General features: G+C 36.1%; 1 long non-coding RNA gene across 1 annotated transcript in view; it reads right to left on the reverse strand.

Annotated features, from left to right (window-relative positions):
- Positions 1-27707, reverse strand: part of LOC122798904 — a 269954-nt gene that overhangs the window by 229805 nt on the left and 12442 nt on the right. The window contains exon 2 of the long non-coding RNA XR_006364338.1: positions 6436-6528. This is a non-coding gene — a long non-coding RNA (uncharacterized LOC122798904). The remainder of the gene's footprint in view (positions 1-6435; positions 6529-27707) is intronic.

Raw genomic sequence — 27707 nt, forward strand, 5'->3', positions numbered from 1 at the left:
TACACCACAAATTTCTGTACCTATTTATAGAGAAGTAAAGAGCTGCACTGTGCACCTCATGACTAGATGAAAGACCTGACATTCCTGATAAGTTAAAATTAAAACATAATAGCTATGAAGGTCTTCTGCCAAATTCCTCCTCATGGGTGGAATTTTGAAGACTAGGATGTTATAACTAAGCACCTCTTTGCAGCTGCAGAACAAGAGAAGACTTGTTATAGCTGTAGGAGATGTGTTTTCAGTTTGAAGATCATTGCTGGTTTGTGACTGGTTTTGAACAGAAGTCCTACTCAGCAATTGGACCAGCATTAGACTAAAATCATTTTTTTGCACATTATGCTTGAAGTACATTAAGTAGTGGTTCTTCACTTGTTCTTATAGCTGAGCCCTATTTGAATGTAAAGATACTACAAAGGCCATTTAGAAAGTTGATTTCAGATTTACTCTGTAAATCAACATATTTCTTTTTACTGAAACGTAGCTCATCCATTAAAGTGAACTCTGCTTTGTTGAAGTTGCCTTAACTTTCCTAGTCTGATTTATTTATAAGCCCATAAAATCTGTACCTATCTGCGCATTTTCCTGGTGAATGCTTCCTAAATTTCCTAATTTTGTCTGAGGAGCTCTTCTGCTAAACCGTGTATTGTAAAGTGCCACCTCCAGATCCACAAAAGCAACCATATAAAAATGGTGATGAAAATGATGAGTACACTTTATTATACATGGTTGCCAGTACATTTTTTGAAGGAAAAAGAACTAGAGCAGAAGATTGCAATCTAGAGACAGAATCAAAGATACGTGGCAGTTTAAAAAAATGTATAAAAAACTGCCACAAATTGGGATACACAAGAGGAACAAAATATAAAACAAAATCCATGATGATTAGTTGACACAAACAAGGGTACTGAGAAACTCCTAGCACTTCTGTAAAGCTTTAAGCCCTGCAACCAAAAGTGATTTTATTTTCACTAGCTGAATAAAATGTGGCTAGTTCTGCGTCTCATACTTTTGGTATGTGGCATGCAGATATAGCTTCACTCTATGCAATTAATGAAAATAAAAGCACCCCAGACCTCATGCTTAATGTTTTCAGAAGTGCTAAAAATGTTCAAATTGCCAGGCAAAATAGACCCCAGCAGCTAAACCGAAGCTCTAACATAAAACTATCAATGTAAAATGAAGTAAAATAAAAACTTCAAATGACTAAATTTTAATAATCCCAAAACACACTTTAAAAGGACATGCAAAGCTTTTGAGCTTATCTGCATTCAGCTAAGCTCAAAAGCTTTGCTAATTTTTTTGTGTGGTGTCCCATTAATTTTTCATGTCCAGTTACTACCCCTCAACCAGGATCTACTGACATCACAATGAATGGGTCAAAATCATTCGGTAATGTATCCACCCAAACTGTGAGTGGCATCAACTTGAAAACTGGGGTTTACTACGTATAGGCTTTATTCCAGTGCCCATCTATTTATGCATATCAAATGGTTGTATAATCATGGAATAAAGGCAAAAATATAAATAGGGTTAATAAAATGGTTTATACAAGTACCATCTTTTTGAACAGTATTAAATGAATTTTCACAAAGATGGGATTGGAAAAACATAGGACTCTCATAAAATAATTACAGAAAACATGAGGGTTTTAAAGTTTAATCATATAGAAAATGACATTTCTCTGGAGATCCCTAATTTGCTAGTGTCTGCAAAAACTGTTACATGAAAAGTATAAGCTCACATGGGAATAGTGGGTAACAGGATTTCAGTACTATCCTAAGGAATTAACTACAATAGATGAGACACTGTCTGACTTATTACTAAATATGGCAGAAGAAAAAAATGATTTATTACTACATATGGGATACAAAATAATAAAATAATGAAGCAATAGGCAAGGCAGGTGGTAGCTGTGAAGAGCCGTTACATAAACTAACAGACAGATTAATACTAGAAAAAACAGAACGAGACGTTCAGAAGTCTAAGACAAAAGATGAGTCACTGCAGATATATTACATTTGGCGAGGCATACTACCTGGAAACTATGAGTTCACTGACAATTGTAGTGTAATAAATATACAGATAATGCATATATGCAGCAGTAACAGTGGCAGGAGGAGTTCACTAGTAGATGTACATATAATCCTACATTAATTGCTACTTTATACTAAATCCTTTGACATTCCAGAAACTTAGGCAAAGATATTAAGGGATATAAAGATACAGATGTTAATATGACAGAAACAGAAATGAAGTGAAACAACAAGGATGCATGGAGCAAATGCCACAGAAAAGAAATGGGGTTAAAAGAGGCAATGTAGATATTGGTAGAGAGATTCTCCTCATAAAAGTGAATGGCAACCCCTACACAAAGTAAGAAAAAGGCTCACTTTGCTAAATTATAAAAGAGGAGAAGTTTAACAGTTGAGCAACAAAGCTTCTTCATAAGTCATCATATGACAGGTGTATTTTGCTTAGGTTGTATTTGCTCGTGTGTTTTATGCTTGAGTATTGTTTCCCCTAACTGACTGTAGGTTTAAACTGGCAGGGAGAAAGACTGAAATGAAAAAAAATGTACTTTAAAGTTCATTTTACTGTTTCTCCAAGTCAATGTAAACTCAGTATATGTAAATAAAGGGGGTACAGTCAAGTGCGTCCTCTGTAAAAAATGCTTTTTGTTGCTTTTAAGGTGGGTTTTTTTTTGTTTGTTTTGTTTTTTGCTTTGCTCATCTGGGATACAAGCACATTTTTGAGATAATATCACTTTGAATTTTACATATGAATGGTTTACTCATAAGGAATTGTAGAGTAAGCGAATATATAACACAAAATACAGCGTATCTAGGAATTATGACAAAAAAACATGACAGAGAAGTAAAGAATGAAAATACTGGTGGTGAACAATACAATATACAGGGAAACTCTAACATACTGAGCTTGTTCAAAAAAATGTATGTATATATATATATATATATATATATTTTTTTTATTTTACATTTGTTGACCGGGATAGTCCGACTGGATACATGTACATTTTCAGCAGAGGCCCAGGGAAAAAAGCTCCAAACTTACAAACAGATAAAGACAAGCAAGTTACAGTATATGCACAAGTATATTGTATTAACATACAAGTTACAGTCTCACATCTCAAGCCTATGAAGAATACAGTTTATATTCAGAAATATATACAAATATGTTACAGTTTCTTTTATCAAACCTATAGGTGCAGCTATATACAGAGTATCTGCAGAGATGATACAGTTTCTCCTTTCAAACCTTTTAGTGTAAGAGGTAAGTCGCTGTGAATAAAAAATTGCAGGGATATGGAAGTAGATTAGGCTTTAGTCAGGATTAAAGCAAGGACATAACCAGTGAGTTTTAAAATACTGGGTTAGATTTTTTTTTAACTGATTAAGGGAGAGGTTCAGAATGAGGTCAGATGGGAGTGAATTCCAGGTTTTGACTACTGAAATTGCAAACAAAGATTCTCCAGATAGGTTGTTAGCTTTAACAGATTGAACCAAAAGTTTTGTAATGGAACAAAGTGGCCTAACGTTTTTGTAGGAATGGATAATGTTTTTAAGGGAGGGCTTTTTTTTCTGGATGGTTAATAACCTTGAATGCTGCAGTAAGTTGATTATACTGAATTAGCCTGGGGAGTTCTAGCCATCCTAAGAGGTTTAGGTTTTGACAATGGTATGTCCTGTAGGAGGTTCCTGTGGCAAACCTGGCAATTTGATTGTAGCAGCTAGAGAGTTTGCTGAGATCACTTTTGTTCAAGCTAGTGAATATTGGAGAGGCATAGAGTAGAGTTGAAAGCAGATGGGTATGGGCAATGGCAGTCCTAGCTAGAGGGCTGAGAAAAGGTTTGTTTTTGTATAGGGAGCCAAGTTTTTTATTAACGGTTTTAATAGTTTGGTTTACGTGCATATCATATTTGTGGTTGTTGTCTAACACCCAGGAGTTTGGTATACATATCTGGTGGGATTATGGTCCCATTGTTAGATGTTATAGTAAACGAAGGTTGAGAGGATTTGCGAGTAGGGGAGAAGAGCAATAGCTTTGTTTTATTAGGGTTTAATATCAGCTGTTGATTAGCGATCGAGTTTTCCACCGTATTAAAGGTTTTCTGGGTTAAACTAAGGAGATCTGTAGGAATAGAGGCTGAGCAAATCAGGGTGGAGTCATCAGCATATTGCATACAGATTGTGTCTGGGATTACAGTGTGGAGGTCATTGATAAAGACGGAGAAAAGAAGGGGACCTAATATGGAACCTTGAGGGTCAACAAGGGTAATGGGGAGAAGGGAGGAGAGTTTGCCCTGCCAAAGGACAGCCTGCTGTCTTCCACTAAGATAAGATTGAAACCATTGTATAGCATAGTTGTTTAGGGATATTTTATTTAGGGTAAGTAAGAGTAGCTGGCAGTTAACCTTGTCAAAGGCCTTGGAAAGATCGAGAAACAGGGCAGAAGGTAGTTTGTTGTTGTTATGGTTGGACTTTAGAAAAAGAGAGGGGGGCTGTGGTGGTACTGTGCAGTGGTCTAAATCCATGCTGGGAGTTGGCCAGAAGATTATCTTGAATAAGGTAGTGTAAGAGTTGTTTATGGATACACTTTTCCATAATTTTAGCAGAGGGGAAAAGGATAGCTGTTGGTCTATAGTTTGACAGATCAATGGAGCTGCCTCCTTTGCGGAGTAGTATGGCATGTGATATTTTCCAGATAGAGGGGAAAGAGGCTTCAGTTATGGTTCTGTTTATCAAAATAGAGACAGGGAATGCTATAACATCAGTAGCTTTTTGCAGGTAGTCTGCAGAGAGAAGGTCAGCTGAAAGGGGGTTTGGTTTGAGTTTTTTAATTAGGGCTCTAATGAGTGAAGTTGGAACTTTTTGGAAGCTGAAGAAGAGAATGTCACTGGGTTTAGGGGTTTCAGCATTAGGACAAGTGGGTTTAAATTTGCTAACAAGGGCCTGGATGGTTTCTGTAAAGAAACTGTTGAATGTGTTGGCAAAGGACTCTGGCAATATTTGGGTTGGGCCTGAGGGGGTTGGAGTTGTGGATTGCCCTGAGTGGAGGAGTTTGTTAATACCAGCCCAGAACTTCTGTGGCTTTTTGTGGTGTTTCTGCTGTAGATGGCAGAAATAAGTTTTTTGTCTAGTAATATGGATTTTTTTGTATCATTCTTATATTGTCGAAATTTGAGTTGACCTTGTGGGGCTTTAGACGAGTGTCAGGTGTTCCAGGCATTATTTCTTTGGATGATCTTTAGTTTGGTTTCTTTAGTGAGCAATTTTTGTTTTAATTCTAATAGAGCATGCAGGTGCATTGATGTGAAGGATGGCCAGGAATGTGTTATCAAAATGTGTTACTGCCTCATCTAGTGGTAGTTGTTTTAGAATTGACCAACTGCATAATTTAAGTTCTTCTAAGAATTTATTAAGGGTGAAGTTTTTGTTATTTTTTACTGTTTTATAGGTGGGTAGATGTGGACAGTCACCTTTATGCCTAATAGTATACGTTAAGAAATGATCACTTAGATCTTCAGGGAGAGTACCTGATTTGTACATGTGGTGGGGGCTATTAATTAGTATCCAGTCTAGGATACTTTCTTTATTGTTAGGCTTGCTGATCCTAGTAGGGGAGGTTATAGTTTGTATAAAATCATGTAGGTTTATGTGGGTGGTTGGGGTCTCTGCAGTGCAGGCATTCCAATCTATATTGAGGTCCCCTAGAAAATTTTCTATTGGGGTTATGCATTGGATAGCCAGTAGAGGATGTCTTCTAGGGTCCCTGAGTTATTACCTTGGCGAATATAGACCACATCATAACAGACCATTTGGAGGCACAGCCCAAGCGAAGAAATTCACAAAAAAATAAAACTGAACAAATTCACAAACAGAGTAATCACAGAAGGTAGATAATTCCATAGATGGTCGAAACAGAATGTAATTATTAGCAGAGTAGAAAACCAAATGCGAATTAAATGTGAGAGGGAAGCAGCAGCTGAGAACAGAAGTAGAAGTCATTCAGTGTCCTCATGAATGTTAATGAATTGTCATATGGGTCATTAAAAACAGATTACATATTGTGATGAGTCCAAACTGCCTTGTGTTATGTTGGGAGGGGGGACACTAATATGCTGAGCTTGTTTTTTTAAGTATCTTTACAGGGTTAGTACACTGTTGACAGCAGACGATTTGCAGGCACAGCCAGCTGAAGAAATTCACAAGAAAATAAAACACAGAAATCTAAAATGGCCGCCGACCTATAAACACTGCAGTCACCTAGCTCTCCAAATACCAATATAAATAACTACTTTTTCTGACAAAAAAAGCACGATCCAGGAGAAAAATAAAACTTGATTGCCATCAAGACTAATACAACTTGGAAAAACTACCAAAATCTGAGGAGAATACTGAAAAATAGGAAGATTACCTTTGATACTGCCAAGATTTCTTCACGTGTGGTCTGCTGGCTGGCTGACTGAATCACCCGGAGGGCAACTATCATCTTTCATCTCCTAAGCAGCTAAAGAGAAATAATGTAGACTGACTTAGATACCATGGACTCTCAAACTACTAAAACTAAGTTTTCAGCACTTACATCTCCAGAAAAAGACATTAATACTAAAAGGCCAAGAACTGGGAAGCAACAAGACACCAGTAAATCATCCAATAAAAATAAAACTGAATCTACTGACTTTGATGACCTAAAACTTGCTCTACAGCCTCTACAATTAGCCATATAAAATTTCTCAGACCAGCTAAAGTCTTTTGGGTAGTCCATTAATCACATTGCAACCAGAGTGGAAAAATCAGAAGCCAGAATCTTTGAAAATGAAACTAAAGTTGAAGAACTCCAGAAGGAATCTAAAGCTTATAACAATTCTATACAAGAAATGCAGCAAAAATCCTGGACCTAGAAGCACGATCCAGATGTAATAATATCATCTTGAGGGGTATTCCAGAAAGTATAGGGCAAAACAAACTACTGGAAACAATTCTGGCTATATTTGGTGTTGTACTTGAAAACACCACTGAAGCAAGCCGAATAACAATAGAAAGAGCACACCGAGCCCTACGCCCATCATTAGATTCCACTAAATCAAGATTAGTATATGTAAAACTGCTTAATTTTCAACTAGAATCCTTGCATCTGCAAAAAAAAAAAAGAAACATTGTCTGGAATGGCAATAAAATATTTTTTGCCCAAGATCTTCCTCTACAAATTAAAATGGAACGTCAAAAACTATTTCCATTCTGTAGCTTTTTGATACAAAAGCAGATCAGATTCCAAATGACTCCCACACATTTCACTTCCAGCATCAGGGGATCAAATACAATGTCAGCAACATCTCTGAAGCAAAGAAATTCTTCTGAAATGCCTTCAACACAGTTCCTGAACTACTTACTACCAAAAGTAGCAAATAAAATTAAAATAAGCAACATCAAGGCATAAATAAGATGATTGCTAAACACAGACGAGTGAATGAGACTGAAATAAGGTAAAAATAAGCATCCTACCACTTTCTTATTGTTTATGATCTAAAATAAATAATCCGCTGATTTCTCAGCTGAAAATGACTCTATGGTTCCATTAATACAGCATATGAGGATCCAGCCATCTCATTTTGCCAGTCCCTTCCTACTTAACCCCTGAACTTGACTTCCCAGAAGCCTTATCTTTCTTAAAGCACCACTACCACATTCTCAGACGTTTTCATGCAAGCAAGAAAAAGAAATTTGCAATAACTGCATTCCACTGTCGGATTTACAACACATCTATCGTTTTTGCTCCTGAAAAGCACAAGTTAATTAGAAAATCATCAGATTTGATTTACTACACTTAGAACTCCTTCTCCAACACCTTTAACTTAGCGTCACATGCTAATCCTGCCATGCAAAAACAGATTACACTTCCATCTAGAGATCAGCACAGCAATCTATTTTTTTTAATTATTCTCTGCCTTGGTATTCCACTCAACCACACATGGAATAATGTGAATACCTACAAACTATGCAATTCATTTCAAAGTAATACTTGACATTTCCTTCTTTTGTCATTTAAAACTTTGGGAACCTACTTTTTATATGCTATTTTGCCTATATTTCTATTAATTATTCCTTATACATGTTTCACCAGACTTGGAAAACAACTATGAATACCACACTGTGTGTGTGTTTTTTTTTTTCCTCCTCTTACATAGCAAAGCAACACAATCATCACAAATGAAGAAAGAAAAGGGAAGATGAAGAAAGGGCAATTAAGAAGGGAAGTATTGATTTAAAAAAGACCTAACAAAATTGTATATACTATTACTCTTCTGTCTGTCTATCCAAATAACTAGTATTCCTAAGTTATTCATCTTGAACTTGTTAATGGGACGTTTCTAAGAATAATACCCTCGCCTGAGTTGACAGATGCATGTTGTTAAAAATAGTTAATGGAACAAGTTGTGATGTTAATTGCTTTATAAGTTTGACAAATGCTACAGACTGAATAAGTATTATATATGCTCTGATTTGCTTACTGTTTTATGACTAACCACCTCTTCAAGGAAACTTTTTTCAGTATGCTCATGTGTACTAGATTTTAACAACAGAATATTAATAATATAGTAATACCTCTTCTGATATAAAACTAACAACCTGTGAGTTTATCACCATGAAGCTTCTTGACCAGAAATGAGAAATATACTTGGAAAGGCTAACTTTTAACCTGACACATTTTGTCAAACATTTATACAACCAGTGACAATTATTTAAATGACTAGTACTATCTATTTAATGAATACCACAGCTAAGTATCCCAACTAAGACACTCCAGACAACAAAATATCAGGGTTACACAAATTTGTACATTACCTTAACCAATTCTAAGAACCCTTTCACCTTATACCCAATTTGGGGGATATTCTATTGTACTACACTATACTCTCCTCATTACTTTCCCCCATAATTAACAAACTATGGAGAGCTAGAAGACCAGCAGAAGTTACAATAGGAAGACTTGCTATTTGTTATCTGTATTATATATGTTTTTAATATGGAGCTAAAAGCTATCAAAGCACTAGTAATAAGAAGATTTCCACCTAACCATTTCTGCTTTAACTCTTGTTATAACTCTTTATTATCCAATTCCCCCATCTCTTTCAGGCATAGTAGTTTAGTGAATAGGCACAAGTTTGATGCAGGAAGAGTTATATGCCAACATCCTTCCTCTTACATTTACTGTACCAACTATTCCCAGCTCACTCATCCTTTAATGACCCATAGATATAATAGTAGGTATGTGGTCATTTGTTTCTTGGAATGTCAAAGGAATTCAACTTGAAAAATAAAGAAAACTAGTTTTACATTTGATATTCAAATCCAAAGCTAATTTAATCCTCTTACAAGAAACTCACATGCAACCAGAGCAATGGAAACCCTCCTAGAACAAAAATGGATTAAGAATATCATTGCCTCTTGCAAATCCCTAAATAGCTCAGAAGTAGCAATTATCATTAAACCTAACTTCCAGGGTGAAATTATAAAACACGATATTGACATGAATGGAAGGAGATGCTATATAACAATTAAACCAGCCTGTCTAGACAAACCTATTCTGATATTAAATCTATATGTGCCTTGTGTAAATCAACACAAATTTATAATGTCTATTTATAAAATGCTACTTGACTTCCCCAATCATTACTACATTCTAGGAGGCACTGGAATACAGTCCAAGACCCTGATATTGACAGACCTAATACCAAATATAAACACAATACCCATGTCATATCAGCACTAGAGGAACTTAAAAATTACTTCAACCTATTTGACCCCCATATTTTCCAACCCAATAACTCCCTCAAAAATAAATATGCCTTCTACTCTATACATCATAAGTCTTAGTCCAGACTGGATTTCTTCCTAATTTCCAATGTATTTACTAAATACAAAAATTCCTTTCACACAGAACCCAGATACCTATCAGATCATTTCAAGATTAACCTAACTATTGATTGGGATAACAATCAAACTAACAGCAACCACGGGTATAACTGCGTCCTTAATTCTAACCTGTTAAGGAAAAAGGAAATTCTACAGGAAATAGATGCCATCCTGGACAAAGCTTTAGACAATTTACTCTATAATCACCTACCTATGGATATTTACTGGGCCTCTATTAAATACAGAATTAGAGGTACCTTTATAAGTAAAGCTACATACTATAAAAAAAAAAAATAAATAAACTCCTCCAGGAGGAAGCCAATCTTAAAAATCAAATCATTAAGCTTGAATCCCAACTCCAATTGTCCTTTAATCAAGAAATTGAAACTCAAATAACACAAGTGCAGCAAAAACTATATGATCTAGATGCTGAAAACCTAACATATCAAGAAATCAAAACATTAGCGAATTACTCTGAATGGGCTCACATGCCATCTAAATTCCTGGCGAGGCTTGTTAACCAAAACAAACCCTCCCCGAGGCTTGTTAACCAAAACAAACCCTCCCTGAACATAACACAACTTATTTACCAAGATAAACTCTATCACACTACTCAAGATATTATACATATCTTTGAAAGTATATACACAAAATCATATAGCCCATCAAACCTCTCTCATAATAAACAGATACCTTCTTAAACCAATTACATTTTCCCCAAATCAGTCCAGACCAACAAAACAATGTTATCCTCCCCGATCTGCCAGCAAGAAATTATTATGACAATCAACAAACTCAAACCCAGTAAATCACCAGGTCTAGATGGTCTTACGGCGGAATTCTACAAAGCCTTCCCACAAAAATTCTCTCACTTTCTTCTTCATCTCTTTAATCACATTACTACCAATGGTGTAAGTGATATACATCTAAAATGCTTCTAAAATGCTTCTCATACCTAAACCAAACTCCAATCTCAAAACCCCCCTGAACTATAGACCTATAGCCCTAATAAATCTTGATATGAAAATATTTGTGTCAATACTAGCAAATAGAATTAAACCAATTATCCCAAACATTGTTTCTCCTGAACAATCAGGTTTCATAATACACAGACAAACCTTTGAGCATACCCTCACCTTGGACACCATGATCAATTTCTCTATCCATACACGCACTCCAATCTACACCTCGGCTATTGACACCTCAAAAGCATTTGATAGACTTAGTGTAAACCTTTTGCTCAATATCTTATGTCTCTTTAACATATCCAACAACTACATACAATGTATCAAAACACTATACTCCAAGGCACATACTTACCTACAAATCAACAAACACCCATCTTCTTGAATTGACATTGAGAATGGTGCCAGACAAGGTTGTCCTATGTCTCCCTATCTTTTTAATCTATACATTGAACCCCTTTTCCTTCTCATTTCTCAGAAAACTTTCCACCATATCCCCAATATCTTTAACACTAAAATTACCCTAGCGGCTTTCGCTGATAATCTGAATCTGTATTACACTCTGCCTAATTCAGACCTCCAGAAACTACTATCCACTATAGACACCTTCTCAACTTTCTTGACTTACAAACTAAACCTAAATAAAATAAATATCTTCCCTATTAACTCCCTATGTCAGATTCCCACATACTCCTTAGCAGCTGGTATTAAAACTAACCAATCATTAAAGTATCTAGGAATATCCTTCCACCAAAATCATAATTAATCATATACAAATAATATTATTAAACTCTGGTCAAACATGCAAAAGGATATTATCAGATGGACAAAACTTCAACTTCTATTCTTTGATAAAATAGCCACAATCAAAATAAATCTTCTACCTAGATTTCTATATATTTTAATGCCTCCAATACCATTATCAACCTAAAATTCTTCAAAACCATCCACTCCACAATTTCCAAATTTATTTGGGCCCCCAAATCAGTCAAAATCAGCAAAATCAGTTATAATAAATTGACCTACCATAAAGACTATGAAGGGTTAGGGTTGCTGGACTTTAAACTATACTATGATATCATAAACTGTAACAGACTAATAACAATAATAATAATAATAACCTGTAAAACTATATGGAACCTCCTATCGGCAAAGAAAAAAATGCTATCTAACTCCTACAAATTTATTTTATCAATCAAAATGCAAAAAGAAGTTATTTATTTTAGTTACTGGAAGGAAATAGATCCTTCAGTCACAAACAATCATATATCTCAAGCGATCCAGCTTACCTCCAAACTTATTCCCCTTAAAAAAACTTAAATATACACAGATCATGATACTTCATAATGCCTGTCTTACTCCAATCATTCTAAATAAAATATACCCAACCACTTCTCTATTCTGCTCCTACTGTGATAATCACAAAGCTGATTTAGTCCACATCTTTAGGAGCTGCATGTGCACCTACAAACTATGGTGCTCACTTAAGAGTCCAACTAGAAAAAACAGGTTATGAAAAATCAACCTTATCTTGGAATCTAGCTCTCCTACATATTATCCCTGCTGGCCTGAATAAACTTCAGACATGTATATTAATAACACTAGTTTCATTACTTAAATACTACATTACATTACATTGGAAGGATACATCATTCACCTGGGAGAGTTTCAAAAAAGTAGCTACCAAACACCTACTAGCTCACAAATATTTAACCTACACTCAGAAATCCCACATCCACTTTACAGAATTTTGGAAATCTCTTTTTGAACATATTCTAGTTTGAAGTTGGTATATATAATTAACGATGGACTTTTGTCATATATGTAAATAGTTTTCACTATTTTACTTTTATGTTTTATTATTCAGCAATGTATTCACTGGTCATTTGTTACCTGTCAGTTGTCAATATTATGTTCAATGTATCTGTTTTTCATAAAAAAAAAAAAGAAAAAAAAAAGAGGGTCAAAGGTCACAACAGAGGGTCAAGGCAGAAGTGATTCAGTATCCACATGAATGTTGATGAACTGTCACTTGGGTCAAGGATCATTAAGGACATATATATTGTACTGATTTTAAAACTAATCTAATTGTAATTTTGTAGCATGTTGATGTGTATGCTCTTTCAGCGCCTGGTAATGTGGTACATGGGAATGGTCTTGCAGTGGTTCCACAAGCAATTAACTAATCAAACAGTCTTCACCTTATTCTAAACAGAAAAGCCTGGAAGGCTAAATTCAGAAATGTAGTTCCTCAGAGGAGGAATGCTGTGAAATATTGAAAGTAAAATATAGAAGCATGGACTAAGAGAGGTCCCAGATGGAGCTAATCTGTGAAATATCAATAGAGGACTGTGCTTTTTGGAAGTACTTCATTTCTGGAGCTGATACTGAAATTGAGAAGAAAGGCCTACAGCCAGAGAGCATACTGTAGGAGTGGAAGAATTTGGAGATGAAATTGAGGCCTAGTTAAAGGACTACAGCCTAAGATCAAACTGATTGAGCATCTGAATTTGCAGCTGAGAGTGCAACCTTGGAGAGATGAATCCAAATTGGAGCTATCATGCTAGTTCTGGAACAGCCTGTATCATAAGAGGACTTTCTGGACTACTGCAGTCTTTTGAAGTTATGCTTTATATTGTCTTGCAAGGTTAAGTGAACCAGTATCTTAGTTTGTTAGCAAAATAAATGCAACTTTCTGTGTACGTCCAACCTCCAGTGCCTTCATACAACAAAATAAAATTTCTATGTATATATATGTATATATATATATATATATATATATATATATATATATAGGGTCTACTTAATGTTGTTGTAAGCTGACAATATCGAGTCTATATTGTCGGCACGACAATATCGAAAGTGAAGAACATCATGCAAGTAAACAGAAATCTCTGTAAGGGGAGATTTCCATTTACCTCAATGTAGTGTGGTCTCGGAGTTGGTAAATTTAAGTAGGGGGGCTGCAGACCCCCACATGGGGGGTGCAGGGATGCTTGCCCCCCTGCCTACGCCATTTAGTTTTTTTTTTAATTTGTTTTTTTTTTACGTTATTCGATGTTTTACTTAATCGATCAATAAAGTTTGACCTTTATTGATTTGATTAAGTAAACTTTCGATAAAGTGATATAGATGCCTAAACATATATATATATATATATATATATATATATATATATAATATATATATATATATATATATATATATATATATATATATATATAATTTATGTATTTGCATTTGTTTACTGGGATGGTCCACTGGGCCAAAAGTGCCATTTTCAGTGGAGGCCTGGGGAAAAAACTCCCCCATACAAAAGAAATTTAAATACAATCACATTTTCTACATATATAGAGGGATGGCAACTTAAAAAAAACAGACATACAATCTTATCATAAATTTCTAGCTAAAATAACAAAGGCAGTATACATTATATACAAAATATTCAAAGTACAATATATCATCTGCTTTGGATACTGTGAAGACAGGAAGAGATAGTTGCATACATGTTAAGCAGAGGGGAGAAAAAAGTTAGTGAGATCAGGTGGGGGAAGATGCTCTGTGGTCGTAGCCACATGTACATTGCCATAGGGCTAAGAGACTTTTTTGAAGGATATGTGACTGGAAATAGTTCTGACAGAGCTGGGTAGGGAATTCCAAGTTTTAGCAATGGTACATGAGTATTGAGATTGACCAACTGCTAGACTGGGTATTTGCACTTTTAGAAGGAATTGATTTTCAGATCTGAGTTTTCGGAAGGGCTTATGGAGTGTAAAAAGGGAGATGAGGGATGGACAATTGGAAGGTTTGTAATGATATTGTGAGCTGTGGTTAACTGCAAGTAGGTTAAGGTGATGGGGAAGTCACTTTAGTTTGCATAGGGAGATGCAGTGATGGGAGGAGTAAGCTTCATTGGTAGTGAACCTGGCAACCTTGTTATAACAGGACATAATCTTGGATTTTAAGGAGCTTTGAATGTTAGTGAACAAATAGGCACTGTATAAAAGTGAAGGAAACAAATAGGATAGTGCAAGAGTTTGTCTAGCGGTGGGTGTGAGGCACAATTTATGCTTATAGACGGTGCCTAGTTTCTGATATTTTTTTGATGCAGTTTTGGATGTGTAGATCGAAAGTTAAGTGTTTGTTTATTATAACTTCTACAAGTTGTTTGTGATACTGCTCTAATGCAGGTTTTGTTTTGTGAATAGATATTAAAATCTGCTCTATTTAGGGGGGTTGATTTTTTTGGGGTGAATAGAAGTGGGTTAGTTTTGCTGGGGTTAAGGGCTAGATGGTTGTTATTCATCCATTCCTCAATGATGTATACAGTGAATGTAAAAAAGTGTACACAGCCATGTTAAAATGCCAGGCTTGTGTGATATAAAAATGAGAAAACAATAAATCATTTCAAAACTTTTCCCACCTTTAATATGACCTATAACATGTGCAATTCAATTGAAAAACAAATCTGTTAGAGGAAAAAATATAAAAAATAAAAAATGTACAATAAGCTGGTTGCATAAGTGTGCACACCCTTAAAGTAATATTTTGTTGAAGGACCTTTTGATTTAATTACAGCATTCAATCTTCATGGGTAGGAGTCTATTAGCATGGCACATCTTGACTTGGCAAAATTTGCACACTCTTTCTTGCAAAAGTGCTCCGAATCTGTCAGATTGCGAGGCATCTCTTGTGCACAGCCCTCTTCAGGTCACCCCACAGATTTTCTATTGAATTTAGGTCTGGGCTCATTCTAAAAGTTTAATTTTCTTTTGGTGAAGCCATTCTTTTGTTGATTTGAATATATGCTTGGGTTCATTGTCATGTTGAAAGGTGAAATTCCTCTTCATGTTCAGCTTTCTAGCAGATGCCTGAAGGTTTTGGGTCAAACATGACTGGTATTTGGAACAGTTCATAATTCCCTCCACCTTGACTAAAGCCCCAATTCCAATTAAAGAAAAGGAACCCCAAAGCATGATACTGCCACCACCACACTTCACCGTGGGGATGGTGTTCTTTTGGTGATGCAAAGTGTTGTTTTTGTGCCAAATGTTCAACCTTGGTCTCATCAGACCATTACACATTTTCCCACATGCTTTTGTGAGACGATGTATTGTTTTGCAAATTTTAGCTGGGTCTGGATGTTTTTCTGTGTAAGAAAAGGCTTCTGTCTTGCAACCCTACCCCATAGGCTAGATATATGGAGAATATGGGAGTTTGTTGTCACATGTAGTACACAACTAGTACTTGCCAGAAATTCCTGCAGCTCCTTCACTGTTGCTGTAGATCTCTTGGCAGTCTCCCTGACCAGTTTCATCTTGTCTTTTCATCAGCTTTGAAGGGACGTCCAGTTCTTTGCAACATCACTGTTGTCCCATATTTTCTCCACTTTTTGATGGCTGCCTTCATTGTGTTCCATTGTATATCCAATGCTCTGGAAATTTTTTTGTACCCTTCTCCTGACTGATATCTTTCAACAATGAGATCCCTTTGATGCTTTGTAAGCTCTCTGCGAACCATGACTTTTGCTGTAGCAGGCAACTGAGTAAATGTCAGGAAAATCCTACTAGGACAGCTGAACTTTATTTGGGGTTAATCAGAGTCTCTTTAATTAATGGCAGGTGTATACCCAAGAAGACTGAATGCTGTAATTAAAGCAAAAGGTTCTTCAACAAAGTATTAGTTTAAGGGTGTGCACACTTATGCAACCAGCTTATTGTACATTTTTTATTTTTTATATTTTTCCCCTAACAGATTTGTTTGTTTTTCAATTGAATTGTACAGGTTATAGTTCACATTAAAGGTGGGAAAAGTTTTGAAATTATTTATTGTGGTCTCATTTTTTTGTATCATAAAAACTTGGCATGACATGGGGGGGTGTACACTTTTTATATCCACTATATATGCACACGTGTGCGCACGTGTGTGTGTGTGTGTGTGTGTGTGTGTGTGTGTGTGTGTGTGTATGCTTGTATATAAAATATACAATTGCGTGTATGGGTGTATATATGTACATATGTATGAGTTTAGTATTTTGAGTGAAATGTTCAAAAGCCAACACTAATATGGTTGACTTCCTTTGGTCAAAAGAAACAGATGGGCAACTATTGTGGAAGATTGACAATCCCGAGGTAGGGAAATATGCCCTTACTCTGGGGCTTATGCAATCTCAGAATTAGTATAAAATAAATAAATAAATAAATATATATATATCTATCTATATATATATATATATATATATATATATATATATATATATATATATATTTATATAATTAGCAAGGGGTGTGGGGGTGCAGGAAAGCTTGCCCAACCCCACAAAAACACATGTTTTTATTTTGCGTCCTCTGTGGTTAATCTTCACAGCATGCACTGTAGCCTGTCAACATCTTTTTTTGATGTTTAGACATTGATGTTTCAGATGTTGATATTTTGTCTGTTCGATGTAGAATACCGCATCCATCTCTCTCTCTCTCCCTGTGTGTGTGTGTATATATATATATATATATATATATATATATATATATGTATATACACACACATACACAGTATATATATATATATATATACATATATATATATATATATATATATATATATATATATATATGTACATCTGATACATCTATTTTTATACATATACATATACATATATATATATATATATATATATATACATACACACACACACACACACACACACACACACACACACACACACACACACACACACACATGTATGGCTGTATTTACCACATGATATTTTTGGTAAATTTCATTGGTGGTTGCAGTGATTAATTTATATTATGGTAAAACTGGAACAGGTCTACTGTAATATAGTTTCAGGAGTTATCTTCCTTCTCCATGATTCAGTGACTGTGGAGTTAGTATATTTGATTTCTGGGGATGTGGGGGACAGAACCTCCCCAATGTAAAAGCAAAGTTTCTGGTTATTTTAGATGATAGCAAATGTAACATATTTGCCTTACTTTTGTTTTAGCAAAGACGTTCATGACATTTTTTTGTTGATGAAATTTCAATGGCAATGTAAAAAAATGTAATTGTATATACAATATTAGTGTGTGTGTGTGTGTGTGTGTGTGTGTGTCTGTCTCAATGTATATATATATATATATATATATATATATATATATATATATATATATATATATATATTTATTATCTTGCAGATCATCTGACAGTTATGAATCAGCACAGTCGTTATTTGAAAAAAAATTTCTGAGGAAATTCATCTTCCCTGTAGATATACAAGAGATAAAGACTTTTGCACAGAAGTATAGTTTGTAATAACAATACTCATACATTGTGCATATATGAGAAAAATGTTAGTAGAATAAATCTCTGACTATGACCCTGGGAACCCGGTATCAATTAGTAGCTTGCATGCCTGTTGGAGATGGCATAGTAAGGATGCTGTTTCTTATCGTGGGGATAGAATAAAATAACCAGCACCACAGTCCTTTAGCTGAGTGATGGCAGTGCATGTGACATTTCTGAGGCATGCATGGGGTTCACTGGTCTTTGCATATAGTAGCTTTTAGCTGTGGGTGCATGGGAATTATGTACTGTTATGCTGCAAAGTGTTGTCATCTCTGTGGTAATGTAGGTTGAATGTCCCCCCTCTGCCAGGGTAGCGTATGAGCCATATCAATAGTACCTTATTACTGGGATGCTGGTAAGGGCTCAGATGCTTGCATGGCTGTCATAATGGCAACTCATGCAGATGACTCTTGCCTACATGCTGAGATGCTGTCATTATGGAAAAACAAATTGGCTATAGACCTACAGTGAAAGTCTGTATGGTTGGCAGACACAAAATGAAAATGTATACAGACAAAGATATTTTTTCAGTCATTGCTAATGATATTCTTCATGCTAATGTAGAAATAGTGCATATTACTTTTGGTTATTTTAGTGAGTTTAGAAAATTCCATGGGAAACAAAGCAGTGAACTGCATATTATAGCTGTTGACATACACAATTGACTAAATTCCTGTATGTCTATCCATGACATTATTAATCAAACTCCACAAAAAGGGATAATGTAGCATAAAAAAACTGTTCTGAACTTCCATGTGTCTCATGGTCAGGTTATTTTCATTCAATTGTCTATTGATTGCTTATATCTGATAAGATATAAGTAAAACAAGTATCCAGGAAAGTCATTTGGCAGTCTATATCTGTGACCAATGCTTCTTGAGATGAAATCTGATGGACAAACACTCATTTGTGGTTGCAGATCAAAGGAAAACTACTTATAGCTGTGGGTGATAATTGCATCAGTTGGGAAAACAATGATGGATTGTAACTTGTTCAGAGTACAAGCACTGGATTGTCATTGTATTAGGATTACACTAACTTTGAGTGCAAGAAGTAGAGCTTCCTGAATTATGCAGCAACCAAATTATGAGGTAAGTCTCTGCTGGGGCTTATGTGATTCTGCTCCATGTGAGAGTTTAGGCATTCTGTTAGGGCTTATGTGATTCTGTGCCATGTGAGATTTTAGGAATTCTGTTAGAACTTATGTGATTCTGTGCCATGTGAGAGTTTAGGCATTCTGTTAGGGCTTATGTGATTCTGTGCCACGTGAGAGTTTAGGCATTCTGTGCTCTGCTCTGTTGAATATGTCTTGACCTGTCATTTTTATTTATATGCCTACCAAAAAAAAAAAAAACAGTCCTATACACATACCTCTCAACTGTGCAGATTTTCACAGAAAGTCCAGAGTTTTGCCGCATATTTTTGGTCTGTTCCTCATAAAATTTGTGGTTTTCTAGCAAACCACTGGGATGATCTGTCATCAAATAATGATATGCATTTGAGTTTCAGACTTCAAATCTTCAGGAAAATGCATGTTAGCACAAACAATGTTGTGCTAGCAACTTTCTAAGTTTATAAGAGCAATATTTAAAATATGTCCTTATTTTGGGCCTTTGTCCCCCCATTTTATCAAGCTTTGTCCAGATTTCTTGAACTAAGAGGTTATGAGATATGCCTAAGCAATTGTACAATACTCACATATTTATATACCATAATCTTCTATTTTTATTTACTGCTTGAGCAATCTGCTCTACTAAACTGAATACAATGAATTGCAAACAGATTTGGGGTACCACCAGACGCACAAAAATGGTTCTGTGTAGTAATTCTTTAGCCTTCACTTTACTTTGCATATTGTTCTTCACAAATATGTCAGTCTGTGGCTACTGCCTACCTTATACAGATAAGGTGGTCCATAGCAGCAGCAGCAGATAAAACTTTAATGAAATGAAAATTATTTTGTGATCAGAAGACAGTCTTTGTCTCCCCCAACTTCACTAAATCCTTTATTACATAAACAAATGCTTGTGAGGTAGTATTGGGTGTGTTCTCTTTGATGAGGTAAGTAATGAAGAACACCCTATTTGCTACCTCAATTGGAAGTCAAGTACGGCTGAAACAAGATAATCTGTCCTTGAAAGAGAATGTCTTGCTATTAAGTGGGCATTAACTTCTCTACAATATTGTTTACTGGGATGCAGCTGCACTTTGTTCACGGATCATGCACCCCATGTTGTTTATAAAAGTAAAGAGACATCATGCCAAATTATGTATATGGGAACTAATGCCATAGACGTTTCATTTCACAGTCAGACACAGGCCTGAAAAAAGTACACAAATGCTGAGGGTTTATATCTGGCCCAAAAAACATCACAGTTAATATAGAACTAGGGGTTCCATGCTGGGTAAGGGATCATTCTGGCATGGTGGCTATTTAAAGGTCAAAAACATTTTTTGAGGTAGTGCTGTATATTTTATAAATTATGGTAAATCTGATAGTTGAAAATATAATCAGTAAAATGTGGTAGTAAATGCAGGTAACATCACAGGTAATATGAAACAATGGAAATGCTGTGGCTAAAAAAAAGAGATGAAAGTCCATCACATTGGAGATGTTTGCTTCCCTCGGAGAAGAATTTTGTAACTAAGAATAGAGACTATTTGGGGAATGTTGTCAGATAAGAACTGTGGAGTACCAGGAACCTACATGTAAGCAAGTAACAATACAATGTGTGCTACTGCAGAAATAATACCCACCCAGGGGTGTTTTGAGGCCCAATGTCACAGAGACAAGGTAGGTGAGTGTGTGTGTGTGTGTGTGTGTGTGTGTGTGTGTGTGTGTGTGTGTGTGTGTATGTGTGTGTGTGTGTGAGTGCAGACATAATAAAAGAAACATTTATAATCATTAGTGACATAATTCTTGATTGTAGTACATTTTGAACATAAAATCCCCCACACACACCATTGAGAGCTGTCACAGCATTCACTTTTTTTTACTAGATGATTGCATTTTCATTTATTTTGAGTTTTAAAAAAAGCCAAAATACAGTTTAACAAATGTATTGAGAATTGCAATTCTACATGACATATAATGTGCAGATATGCAACTGTTTCTTGGAAACAGCAAGACATCGTTTACTGCTGTGTAGTTGCCACTGTTATGTGTGCACAGAGGTGGAAAAGGATTTGTTTTATGATCTCTTCTGGGGACCAACCTGAGAGTACTGTCTGGATAAGTGACATGCTCAGACTCACACAGTAAGCAACAAAATGAAGCAGAGAATCAAACCCGGCTCCATCATGAAGATCGTTATTTCCTCATAGTTTTGATTTTTTCCTAAGGAGCTTATTGAATCTATCCAGAGAAGTTGCTATGATCTTGTAAAATATTTAACCAATTCATTCTATACATTATTTAATGCAATTATGTATTTATGAATCTGTATGCTTTAATTTAAAATTATTTTCCTACATTCAGACTAGCTGCATTCAGTAATATGACTTCAATTCAACTGTTATTCTACTAGCACTGCTTTCAAATTCTACAGCACAGACAGTGACTGCTATTTGCTAAACAAAACCATTAGTTGCACATTAAAAAAAACTCACTTCACTTGAAACTTACAATTCCATGAAAGTGCACTGAAACTCATAATTTTATTTATTTATTTAGTTGATATTTATTTACCAGGGTGGCCCTGCTTGGCTCAGTAGTTCCTTTTCAGTGGAGGACCAGGGAGAAAATCTCCACATAAAAGGAATACAATTCATTACAGTGCAATACAATGTTATATGTACAGCCTAATACAGTTTGGATACATTGAGTGACAATTATCAATGTTATAAGTTTATAAGACAAAATCTTGTAGTATTACAATTAACATACATTAGATACATAATTCACAATTTATTCACAGGAGACCAAAAGCAACTTGTAGGACTTAAACTAGTGAGACATTACTAAATTAACACATAATAAATAAGCACACGGTCCAATAATTTAGAACAGCTAGGGGATGCTGCAAAGGTAATTGAAATTTGAAAGATTTTGTTATGAGCATTAGGTGAGTTTGTTCCCTTAATATTTAGAGCTGTGCATTAGGCAAAAGGAAATAGTCAGAGGATGGTGACTTGATACAGTGCCTAGCTGGAGATGTGCAAGAACATGTCCATCTGTCATTAAGTTATATTTTAAGGGGTTTATATCAGATGAATGAAAAATTCGTTAATCGAATACGTAAAGATCGAAGCTTCATGGACATCGAAAATGGTATTGTGGGGTCTCAGTACAGTGAGGATTAGGGTATTTGCCCTTTCCTCATTGTAGTGCGATCTCGGAGTTAGAATATATATTTAGCGGGGGGTGTAGGGGTGCAGCCACCCACAATACTGATTTCGATTTCCGTGACGTTTCAATCATTACCCATTCGATGAATGAATTTTTCGTTCATCTGATATAGACCCTATTTTAAGTTGATGTTTGAATGAGGCGGTGTCTTTTGTGGTGAGTATTTTCTGATGGATAGTGTTCCATTTTTTTTGAGATTTCATTTGAATTAATGGAGTCTCCAAAGTTGTTGTTTGATTTAGAGACTTTTAGCACACATTTTTTAGAGGATCTTAGAGGTCTATTATTAGTGTGGGTTTGTATTAAGCTTTGGAGGGCTAGACACTTACCAGGCTGGTACAAGATGGAATAGGCTACTGTAAGTTGGTTGAAATATAAGAGGTCGGTTAGCTCAAGCCATTGTAGTTGCTTGAGGGCAACTCAGTGGTGGCTTCTGTTAGGTAGGCTAGTGGTAAATTTAGCTATCTTGTGGTAACAAGGCTCTAGCTTATTTACTTCTGTTTTTCTAAGGTTTGTGAATATTGGGTCGGCATATAGTAATGCAGATAGTAGGTGTGTCCTGGTGATTGCTATTCTGGAAGAGTTGTAAAGGTAAGGCTTAATTCTTTTGAGTGAGCCTAATTAGATGCAAACTTTTTTAATAATGTGTGCCAAATGTTCATTGAATTTCAGATTGCTATCAATGATGACACCTAATAGCTTTCTTTCAGTGATTGGTTCAATTATTGTGTTATTAGTAGAGATGATTCTGATGCTGACTGTGGTTGTTGGCTTTATTGTGGGTGGTCTGGAAAATCATTAATTTGGTTTTACTGAGGTTTAGTATGAGTTGGAGGTTTTGTAGGAAGGATCCAATGGCAGAGAAAGATTTTTGGGTAATGTGTTGGAACTGCAAGTAGGGAGGGTGCTGAAGAGATGACAGTGGAGTCATCTGCATATTGGATGAGGGTGGCAAGGTTGCAGGCAGTGTGAAGTTTGTTTGTAAGGATGGAAAAAAGAAGTGGGCTTAGCATTGATCCTTGTGGTGCAAGTAGGGAGGGTGCTGAAGAGATGGCAGTGGAGTCATCTGCATATTGGATGAGGGTGGCAAGGTTGCAGGCAGTGTGAAGTTTGTTTGTAAGGATGGAAAAAAGAAGTGGGCTTAGCATTGATCCTTGTGGGACACCAACAGTGACTTGTAGCAAAGGAGAGATACTTTTTGCCACTTCACAGCCTGCTGGTGATTGGAAAGACAGCTGTGGAACCAGGAAAACTTTTATAAGGTGAAGGAGGCGAATTTGAATAAGAGGCTTTTGATGGGATACTGTGTTGAATGCTTTTCACATATCTAGAAAGATAGAGGAGACATGTTTCCCTTCATTTTTAATTTGGTTTATGGTGTTAGTGAAGCTTAAGAGCGCAGTTGGGGTGTTATGTTTGGGATGGAAGCCATGTTGGGGGTGGATAGCTGATTTTTTGTTAGTAGGTGGTCAAGTAGTTGAGTGTGGATACATTTTTCCAAAATTTTTGAAAGTGGAGACAGGATGGAGATCGGTCTAAAATTGGAGAGTTCTAGTGATTCCCCACCTTTGTGTAGGGGGATTATGTATGCCACTTTCCAGATCTTTGGGATGTATTATTCAGTGATGGATCTATTGATTAATATGGATATGGGGTAGCAGATGACATCAGCAGCCATTTCAGGTATCCATTCGGTACCTGGTCTGCTGCGAGTGATGTAGGTTTTAATTTAGTTAGTAATTTTCTTTGTCTTGTCTGTCTGAACAGGTTGGAGAGACAAGGTAGTGTTGGTAATGTTGGTTACTGGTGGGGTGACTAGAGGACTATTTTGATTGTCTTTAATAAGTGAGAGGATAGAATTTGTGAAGAAGGACTTAAATTGGATAGTTATTGTATCTGTTGAATTTGTGATATTGGGAGTTGAGGTTGTAGATTGTCCTGGTTTTAGAAGTTAGTTAAGTGATCCCCAGAATTTTTGTGGATTATTATAATTTAATTGTTGGATTCTGGTGTAATAGAGTTTTAATGTGCTCTTTGGATTTATTTCTTATGTGACAATAATTATCATAAGATGTTTTGTTTTTGTTGGACTGATATTGAGACCAGAGTTTCTCTTTGTTTCATGGGCAGTAATTAGCTTTAGTTCTAATATTCCTGATGGGGGCTAGGCTATTGAGTATCTCAAGAAATTGGTTGTTAAAATGTTGGACAAATTAATCTAGTGGGAGGTATCTTAGAGAGGACCAGTCACAGTTTTGAAGAAGTAGTTTGAAGGTATGTATTGAAAAATTTCTTTTGTCACATACTTGTTTGTAATTTGTATTTTTGGCAGGATTATTATGATGCCTCAGGATGTAGGTTGGCAGGTGATCACTTAGGCTATCTGGTAGACAACCTGCATGGTAGATTAGTGAGGGTTTGTTAGTTAGGGTCCAGTCAAGAAAAGACTGCCTGGTGCTGTGTTTGTCTATCCTAGTTGGTGTGTATCATCTGAGTATATCTGTGTAAGTTTATGTAGTTTGAGGGATTATCTGACGAACAAGTTTGCCAAATGATGCTGAAGACCCCTGGTATTATTGTTTCTTGGCTAAATGTAGTGGATGCCCAGGATAGTAGGTTTTCAATTATGCGTGGTTTATTGCTGGGTATCTATGTATACTGAAAGTAGGATAATGTGTTTATTTTGGTTGATTTCTAGAGAGGAGGCTAGCAGTTCAGTGTTGTTTAGGTCTGGGAGGTTACTTGTAGTTGCTCTGGTTTTAGTGTAATTTTATACATTATGGCTATGTCGCCACCTCACTTTTGTATTCTATCTTGTCTTAGGATGTTGTAGCCAGGTAGTAGACTTTCATTGTTATCTGTGTGTGCTTTGAGCCAGGTTTCTGTTAGCACTACTATGTCTGGTTTGTACAGGGAGAGGGTAGTATGGGACTCATGAATTTTATTTAGTATGCTCCTGATATTCATGTTAATGAAGAGTATACTGGATCCATTTTGGGTTATGTTGGAGAAAGGTAGGGTGTTAGTGAGGTGTGAGGCTTGGTTTGCTTGTTGTGTACTGAAAGGAATTTGTTTAACTTTTGGGCTGGGGTTTGGGTGAATGCCCCACACAGCTGCAATTCTGATTTTTTTATGGGAGGGTGAGTGTACTAGCGTACTAATACTAATACTAATACTAATACTAATACTAATACTAATACTAATAGTAATACTAATAATAATACTAATAATATAATTCCCTAAAATGTACTGAAACTCAAACTTGTAATTCCATCAGCAATCTGGTAGTTGGTGCAGAGGATTCAGGCTCTTGTCTCCACTGACACTCACAATTTCTTCACCAGTCTGGTAGTTGATGTAGAGGATTCAGGCTCTTGTTTCCTGTAACCAAGTTACGGGGTAAAGCCTGATCAAGTTAGAAAACTAAACAAATAAACACTACCACTAACCTTCCAGAATAAAAGAGTCCAATAACAAATGAAACAGTAAAAGCCAAAAATACAAATGGACCCATAGCACAATTCTCCAGAATAAAAAGCAATTTTATTAATGAATCATAAGCATTTTTGCAGCTCCTGCTGCTTCATCAGATGACAATAACATTCTCTTCAAACTACTCCATTAAATATATGACCCTAAACCACTAATTAATCACATGACAAACACTTTTAAAAAAACTAGTACCACATAAGCAAGACTTAATCCATTAGAACTTCCTATACAGTATAAAAGTGTAAAGGCCTAAAAGTTACTAATAAAAACAAACACATTATTACAAATTACTAATAAAAACATACAAATAACTTACATAATAAGCAATACCAGCTAAAAATGTTTTACCTAGTTAAAGGTCTAGATTTTAACTTAGGTTTAACAAGTATAAATTCATTCAGTCTGTGACCATAGTCAACCCTCAACCCAATTATCCATTTTGCTTCCATTTGTTCAGTTATGATCCTAATTTCACCTCCCCTCATAGTCTCAAAAACTTTCCTTATAACCAAGAACTTAAATGTATGTCCAGGGTCTGTAGCTAACACATGCTTAGACAGGGCACTAGCTTTACTTCTTTTCTGAGTATGGTAAATATGTTTTTTAACTCTCTCTCTTAATGCCCTATCTGTCTTCCCTAGATACAATTTCGAGCACTTGAGACAATGGGCTAAATAAACAACATGTTTAGTACTAAAAGTAGCAAAGGTTTCAAAGTGATAGACCTTGTTCTGGTCAGGATATTCAAATTGTGCACTACTGTCAATGAACTGACATACAGGACACTTGCCACAAGGTTCATAGGTTCATAGGTTCATAGGTTCATACTAGGCTATCTGCCCTAGGGCATTTATAAGCCTAGCCAGAGTGTGTTTGGCTTTCACCACCCATTTTAAATTAATTTTGCTATGCCTTTTTTGAGGTTAGTATACTGTGCCTCTGTCTAACAGTGACACAGAAGTGATAGCCGGGGTAAACCTACGATCTCCCATCCACTCATCAAGATTCCTCTTGAAGAGAGTCAATGTGGGACTCTGCCTAACCTGGACTGGGATTTTATTCCAGAGTGAAGGGAGCCTCTGGGTTATGAATCTGTCCCTCCAGCATGTCCTATTTATTTCAGTGCTGAGGTTCAAGTCTCTCGTAGCTTCGATGGGATTGGATTTTCTGAGGTGCAGCATGTCCATTAATTCCGGGTTGGACATGGCTTTATACGTCAGGCACAGATCGCCTCTGAGCAGGCGGTATGCCACTGAGTAGAGCTGGAGTTTCTTTAACCGGGCAGCATATGGCATCTGTTTGAGCCCTTTGATCCTCTTGGTGAGGTACTTTGGGGTCTTTCCAGTTGCTGCAGGTGTCTGGTAAGGTACATCCCAAAAGGGGCATTGTACTCAATTATGAGCCTGATGAGGGATGAGTAAAGAGGTACGATGACCTCCCCCGATCTAGATGTGAATCCCTTCATGATTAGGTGGGCTATATAAAATGTTTTTCTAACCACTTTGGCCACGTGGTTGTCAAATGAGAGATTGCTATCAACTTGGGCCCCAGGTCCCTAATGACTTCTTCTGTACTTAATGGATTACCACCTATGTGGTAATTTGTGGGCACTTTGTTTTTGCCAAA

This window comes from Protopterus annectens, chromosome 3.part1 (genome assembly GCF_019279795.1).
Source record: "Protopterus annectens isolate FY-2018-M chromosome 3.part1, PAN1.0, whole genome shotgun sequence".
Lineage (NCBI taxonomy): Eukaryota > Metazoa > Chordata > Ceratodontiformes > Protopteridae > Protopterus > Protopterus annectens.